We start from the raw sequence: 7,879 nt of genomic DNA, 5'->3' as shown, positions 1-7,879 counted from the left end.
AGGAGCGTAGCGGTCAAGAAGGAACGTAAGTTTGTATTATGGAGTTTAGGTAGATGGGTGCAGACCCAGTAGTCACTCTGTATGAAAGCATTAGTGACTTGAATTTGATTCTGGAGGCCACAGGGAGCCAGTGGAGGTCACTGAGTAATGGAAATTGGGCTGATCAAAAACCAGACGCGCTGCTGCGTTCTGAACCATTTGTAAGGGTTTCACCGCACAAGCTGGAAGACCTGCTAGGAGGGCATTGCAATAGTCGATGCGAGAGATAACCATGGCCTGTACCAGAAGCTGGGTGGCGTACTGAGTGAGGTAGGGCCCGATTTTCCTTATGTTGTATAGAGCAAAGCGGCATGAACGAGAGACAGCAGCAACATGGTCTGAAAAGAACAGCTGGTCATCAATCATGACACCCAGGTTTCTCACCACCTTGGCTGGAGTGATGGTTGCGGAGTCAATTTGTAGTTTGATGTTATAGTGGACAGATTGCTTGGCTGGAATGACCAAGAGTTCAGTCTTAGAGAGGTTTAGTTGAAGCTGGCAAGCCTTCATCCATGCAGATATATCCGATAGACACTCCGTGATCCGCACCAAGACAGTGGGATCGCCTGGCCCTAGAGTTGCGTGTCGTCTGCGTAGCAGTGGTAAGAGAAGCCGTGCGAGCGAATGATCGGCCCCAGTGAGGTGGTGTAAATTGAGAAGAGAAGGGGCCCTAGCACTGAGCCTTGGGGCACCTCTGTGGAGAGGCAGTGGGAGGAAGATAATTGTCCTCGCCACAAAACATTGTAGGAACGCCCCGAGAGGTAGAATTCGAACCACAGGAATGCTTTACTCGAGATGCTCATTGCTGAGAGAGCGGATAGCAGGATCCTGTGGTTGACTGCGTCAAAGGCAGCTGATAGGTCAAGCAGGATAAGAACCGAGGATTGGGCTGCAGCTTTAGCTGACCTTAGGGCTTCTGTTACAGACAGAAGAGCCGTTTCAGTAGAGTGGGCACTCTTAAAACCAGACTGGTATGGATCTAGGAGGTCATTCCGTGAGAGGAATTCTGAGACCTGTTTGAATACTGCCCGTTCAATAGTTTTGGATAAAAAAGGTAGAAGAGAAACTGGTCGATAGTTCTCAACTTGAGTTGGGTCAAGTGAGGGCTTTTTGAGCAAGGGTGTAACCCGAGCCCTTTTTAAAGTGGTCGGGAAGGTTCCTGAAGCCAGAGAAGTATTTATCACATGAGTGATTGTCGGGACCACAGTAGGAGATATGGCTTGGAGGAGATTCGTAGGAATCGGGTCCAGTAGGAATGTAGTTGGACGGCTACGGGTCAAGAGTTCTGATACTTCGCTCTCTGTGAGAGGAGCAAACGAGGAGAGTGAACAACCACTGACCTGGGAGGGCAGAGGAAAAGATGTAGTAGGACTGCTACAATGGTTGAGTTTGAGTGTTTTAGAGAATTGGCTAGTTATGGCCTCCACTTTGCCTGTGAAGAAGGCAGCAAAGGTATCAGCAGACAAGTTTGTGGGTGGTGGAGGTGCAGGAGGATTTAGTAGCGCTTTAAAAGTGGAAAATAATTTCCTTGAGTGAGTGGCACTGCTTATTCTGTCATTATAGAACGCAGTTTTGGGAGCACTGATGCTTGTTGAGAAGGAGGATAGGAGCAATTGGTAGCCCTTAATCATTCTAACATTCTCTGTTTCTTATTCCCATATTAATAAATTGTTGCATTTGATTTTCTGGTTTTAGTACTCAGTAGTTAATATTTAAAGTAGGGCTGGGCACGTTAACGCATTTATTTATTTATTTTTTTAACCTGTCCTGCCCGGCAGCCTGTTATGAGTATGAGGAGCTGGATACCATATTGTGCCAGACAGATTTTACTTTAACAAGAGAGTATCAATATACTCTTTATTCTGTCTGTATTGTTATTTATTCAAATTTATTTGTCACAGGGCCAGACAGGGGACAGACATGGGGATAGGGAATAGAAGCACTACATAAACACACATCACTGAGAGAGGGTAACACCTGCAAGAGAACAAGGATAGGGGGTGGGGACCACGGGAAATAAGAAGGAAACACCAATTGCAGAAAACAACAAAACCTGCAAGAGAACAGGGAGGAGGGCTTGGGGCGGAGAAAAACAAACAAACAAACTAACAACAAACAACAAACACACAAACAAACAAAAACAGAGACAAACAGACGGACATAATGTACAGAATGTAGCTCATAGTGAGAGTGGGATGCCACAGCCGCGCCACACCGACTCCAGCGACAGGCAGGCAAGACCCCCTGTAGCCAATGGGGGTAGGAAAGAAGTCAACTCCCTGACGAATCGCGACGCAAACGCAGAAGACCCCGACCCGACCAGCAAACGGCAAAGACACCGGCCATCCAAATGACAATTGACAACGCAATGCCGTCGGAAAGCAAAAGGCAGGACCGCAGAAGAGCGGCACCCGGACCGACCGCTGCACGCACACATCTGAGGCCAGTGCCACCCCGTGACCAGCACCCCACTGCCGCGGAACGGGCAACCAAACCGCCAAAATGGCACGCAATCATCAATATCAGCACGCAAGTCGTCGTCACCGCACGAGCACAGTGACACCCACCGCCCGGCAGCCCCCCGTGTATCTCATGCACGAGGCCGAGCAAATGAGAATCACAATTTGCCAAATCCAAAGTTGACATCTGGAAACATGTTGCTCTGTCTGTCCAACAGTCCAGAACAGAAATTTTAAATGTAGGCCATTATAATTAAATTCAGCAAATTCTTGCATTTGACTTTTTTTGCTTACATATTACTCAAACGACTGTCATGTCCTATTATCAAAATAGTTGTTGATTTATTTTTTTGTCAATTGACTAATGTTATAATTGCAGTTTTTATAATTCTTTGGCAATATTGTTGTTATACATTCATGCCAAAATAGAATTTTTTTTTAATAATGAACACACATGAACACATAAACACACACAAAAAAATCAATAAATATTAAGCATGAATTGATGACTAGCTAAAGTGTTTAACCTAGGTATGCTTGCTTTATTCTCAAGATACACTTGATAATTGAAACAACATTTTAAATGGAAAATTAATCAGACTGACAATAACAAGTGAAATTTGTTGTTAAGATTTCAGAGTTCAGGTACCTGTGTTTGGGTTGTAGGCATTTCCAATGTTTGTGACGACATTTTTAAAGACCATGTTAGTGTATCCATGAAAGGGTCCAACAGTGGCTCTGCCGCTAGCCAACAGAGAGGCTGAGAAAGCCACCTGTTTGACTGAGAGAGAGAGATATAGAGAGAGAAAGAGAGAGAGAGAGAACTGTAAATATTTTAAACTGTCTGTGGATACACCCATGTGACCATTATCCTTTGTATTTTTGTACTATCCACCACTTTCAGTTGATGTTTTATAAATAAATATAAAAGCAAGTTTGAATTCTAAAAGCATTTAACTGTTACAGAAGCCAAAAACTACAGTGGTTGCAAACATTTTTATTTTTGGGATTGCAAGCTACTTGTCTCATTATCTCACATAGTAACAATGTTTAGCAGTTTTATTGAGAAAGCAAAAATCATTATCTCTAGGTAAGCATAACATAACAGTCAAAAACATGTTTCCAGTTCTTATTACAGACAGAATTATTAGGAGATTATTGCATGCATTAAACTTGGTTGCATATTTTACAATCAGGGTCTTAGGTAGCCTATAGAGAGTACAGACAGTGTAGCTGCACTGGGGCCCGCACTGTACTAGGGGCCTTTAAAAGCTGGTCTTCCTCAGTTACAGGGTAAAATGGTTCTAAATCTCAACCTATGTTTCTACCTGAGGGATTAAGTGCTATATATACACTCATGTGCGGCGGTCGTTTCAAACACCACAGACTTTTGTGTGTAAATAGCAAGCAGTAGGCTAAGGTATACAGTGAAATATAAAAAATAGATTCCACAGATAATGTAGTCTTATTTTCTATTTGTCACATAGCTACATATGCAGTGATGATTGCTGGATAATATGGAAATGACGGCCCAATCTTAAGTTTCTATTTGATGATGTGACAATTGACGGCAAGACTCCAGAAATCGTGTGAAACGCAAATTCTGACCATTAGACTGACAGAGCAGACATGCGAGCTGGAAGTGTTGCAATTCAAACATAAAAGTAGTTTCAAGAAGAGAGAGGAGAGAAAGGAACAGGTGGAGAGGGTCGCAAAGCTCCTAAGTAAGATTGTTTTGGATTACTGAGGACATTGTTAAAGATCTCGTTCAATGCAGGCTCTAAATCCATCCCGTGATGGTACTTTACTTTAGACGTGTGTGTGTTGGAGAGAGACGCACACAGAGACAACTGTTGAATTTAATGTGTTAATATGGAAAGAAATCAATTTAGGGAGCTTTAAATTAGGTATTTACTGCATCTAATCTTATCAGTTAAACCGTGGCAAAACGAGGTATTAAGGCACATACATTTGACAATATAGGGTTCCCTACTATACAAAAACGCAGTGTGTGCGCGTGTGCTTCATAACGGTGTAGCCCATCATAACAGCCTGCACTAGGGCCCGTCGTTACTACTTTACGCTGCTGTGTACAATGTTTAAATATTAAATACTTTATAAATATTTCCTTGAGAGGCTGTCTGCGGGAGTGTGCATAAAAACATAAATATCTCAAATAGTACACAGAGTAGAGAAATTATACTTTACCTACATTTCCCCAGAGCATATGCTTTGCTTTGTAAAAAATTAAGTGCCTTGCAGTAAATCTCTCAGCAGCAGGAGCAGCTGCTTTATCCATGAAATGCACAATCTAGAAACTATGGATATTATGGTATTTTAGAATAAATTTCAACCTGGTACATTTACATTATGCCACTTGGTTCAATAGAAATTATCAGATCAAGGATTATTTTCATACAATACCTTGCAGCTGTTGCTTCAGCTTGTCAATCTCAGTCTTCTGCTTCCCCAGTTCTTTAAGTGTTGCTGAAAAAAAATGAGGATAAATAACTGAGTTTGACTTCACTGCACCATCAATTTCTTTGGAAATTGCTCCAATATATTTGTGGAAGAATTTTTTTCTCCTTTTGGATATGTATGAACTTCTATATGACATAGTTACCCTTTTAAAACAACAGTGGTTCTTAGAGAATGGATCCAAATGAAAATGAAACAGATGCCATTGCCAAACGATGTAATGCCGTACCTTCATTTTCTTTTTTCAAGGATCTTATTTCCACCGTATGCTGAGCCAACGAGGCAGTCAACTCTTTCAGAGCAGCACCGACGTCTTGAAGACAAGTATACGCAGGAACATTTCCTGCCTTAGTCTTGCAGACCAGCAGCAACAGCGGCACAATCGCGGTCACAATCTTCATTCTTACACAGTTGAACTGTCTAACAATGTAAAGGTGTGTGATTTATATAGTATGCCAAAAAGAGGCGTGACTGTGCGGAACGTGGCTCTAACGTCCATATCGGGAGCACAACTAACCAAGTCATTTCCATTTTCTTGATAATGACCTAACAGATGTTAAATACCTGGGACTCCCTGCCACACAAACATTTCAAGTCTTTTACACTGTTCTACACTAGGGGTGGGAATCGCAGGGTACCTCACAATACGATACACAATACATGGTTCATGATAACAACAATATCACGATACAGCAATTCTGCAATAATCCATATATCGCTAGACAATTCTAAAATGATACATCACGATATCTGTCTAACTATGAATACAAAATGCCTGTGAAAAAGTGTTCTCTATTTATGCTGCAAATCCAAACCCCAAAAACCCAAAACAGCACTATTCTGCTGCACCCATTTTGAGAGTCATGAACTAATCAATTCTGTTTCCTGTGCTGACGGAGCTCATGCAGCTACCGTGTGACTAGTGAACGTAAGAGTCCAAGACTATTCGCGAAACGTTCTTTGAGTGACACAATACTAGTGGAGTGCTGAAGCAGCAGAGTAGCAGAGAAGATAGTGAAGTTAGCAGCTCTTTTTTAATTCACACAGAACTCAGGAAACATATGGGGGGGAGGATGGATTTTATGTGTGACATGACTAGCCGTTCGAAACATTTCATGATGATCGGGGTCAGTGCCACAGGGCGATCGTCATTAAAGCAAGATGGAGTGGGTTTCTTTGGCACAGGTATGATGGTGGTGGTCTTGAAGCATGATGGAACAACAGCCTGTCTCAGAGAAGTGTTAAAGTCATCCCTGAAGACATCCTTCAGCTCCTCTGCACAGTCCTGCAGCACACGACCAGGGATGTTGTGAGGACCTACTGCCTTGCGGGTGTTGATAGTGGAGTCTTCACGCTGGGGGCAGACAGGCACAGAGCCTTGTCGTCAGGAGGAGGTGGGATCTTCTGTGGCCGTGTGTTGTTTTGTGCGTCAAACCGTGCAAAGAACCTGTTGAGGTTATTTAGCCGAGAGATGTTGTTATCGCAGATCTGTGGCACGGGTTTGTAGTCCGTGATGGTCTGAATGTATCTCTGCTGTCTTTAAAATGATGGGTTATCTTGTTTGTGTATTTCTGTTTTGCTTTCCTGATGCTGCGGGACAGGTTGGCTCTCGCTGTTCTCAGGCCAGTTTCATCTCCAGCTCTGAAGTCTTTGTTTCTGGCCCCCAGCAGTCGATTGATATCCCCTGTCAGCCACAGCTTCTTGTTAGCCTGAGTGATGATGGTTTTTGTGTGTCACATCATCAATGCACTTACTGATATAAGAAGTGACCGTGTCTGTGTACTCCTCGATGTCTGTGTGACCGTTATATGTGGCTGCCTGCTTAAACAGAACTGGTTTGCTGACCTTCACTCTTCGTCAGTATGCTGGCATTAGCATGACAGTGATGTGATCTGAGTGTCCAATATGGGGGAGTGGGGAGGCCTTGTATGTTTCTGTTGATGGACAGGATGAGAAATTGCTAATAAACTTGAGTAATTGTAAAGGGTGGTGGGGACACAGATTTTGGCTAAAATATTTGTCATTGCTTGTGTGACAAGTGAGTGTGACAAGTGGTATGTGACTTTATAGTTCATAACTCATTATTGCATATAAAATAGTCTGTTATAAAATGCGTATTAAGTTTTGTTTATATTAATGGTTATATTATAATGCGTATTAAGTTTTGTCACTGTTTAAAATTAGAGTTATATTAAGAAGTTGAATGCAGATAATACTGATCTTCGTCTGTATGGGTTGATTATTCGTCGATCTTTTGGTAATGCCTTGGGGTTTCAGTAGGGGGATTCAGGCGCGCTCCTCTTCCTCATTCAATACAGACGAGTGAAGGCGAGAGCTGCGTGTGCGTGTTTCCTCAACTTTCTCGTTATTTTCCCCCTTTTTAAGGTAATGACCACTCACAAAACAATGTAGATTTTAACATATGTTGATAGTAGGCTACATTTCGTTATGTTACTGTGGTTTTATATGAGTAAAAGAGACGTTTTACATGCGTATATTGTTAAAGAGTTTTGTGCTAACTGAGAAAATGTGTCACGTTATGCTAGCAGCCGGAGACCTCGTGGCTCCGTCGTGTCAGAGTCCCGCTATATACACGAGTGTTAACTTTATCGTTGGTGTTTAAGCTAGCTACTGACATCCACATATTTCTGTTGTAAAATTTATTGTGAATTTATCACTAATAAGGGTGAGTTTGTGTCATGCTGAGACAATGAATACTATTAAAAGTATAATTCATTTTAGTGTTATGCGAGAACTAATGTAAAAATGAGTATTAATGTAATTTGATAACTTTGTTAAAAACATTTTACATTTCATATGGTAATTTAGTTAAAAAGATAATTTAGAATGCATTAAGAAGATACTTGTGACTGTGGTCCTGAATCTGATGAGTGCACTAATAT

The sequence above is a fragment of the Micropterus dolomieu genome, linkage group LG06 (genome assembly GCF_021292245.1).
Source record: "Micropterus dolomieu isolate WLL.071019.BEF.003 ecotype Adirondacks linkage group LG06, ASM2129224v1, whole genome shotgun sequence".
Taxonomy (NCBI): domain Eukaryota; kingdom Metazoa; phylum Chordata; class Actinopteri; order Centrarchiformes; family Centrarchidae; genus Micropterus; species Micropterus dolomieu.
Note: the sequence above shows the minus strand (reverse complement) of the source record.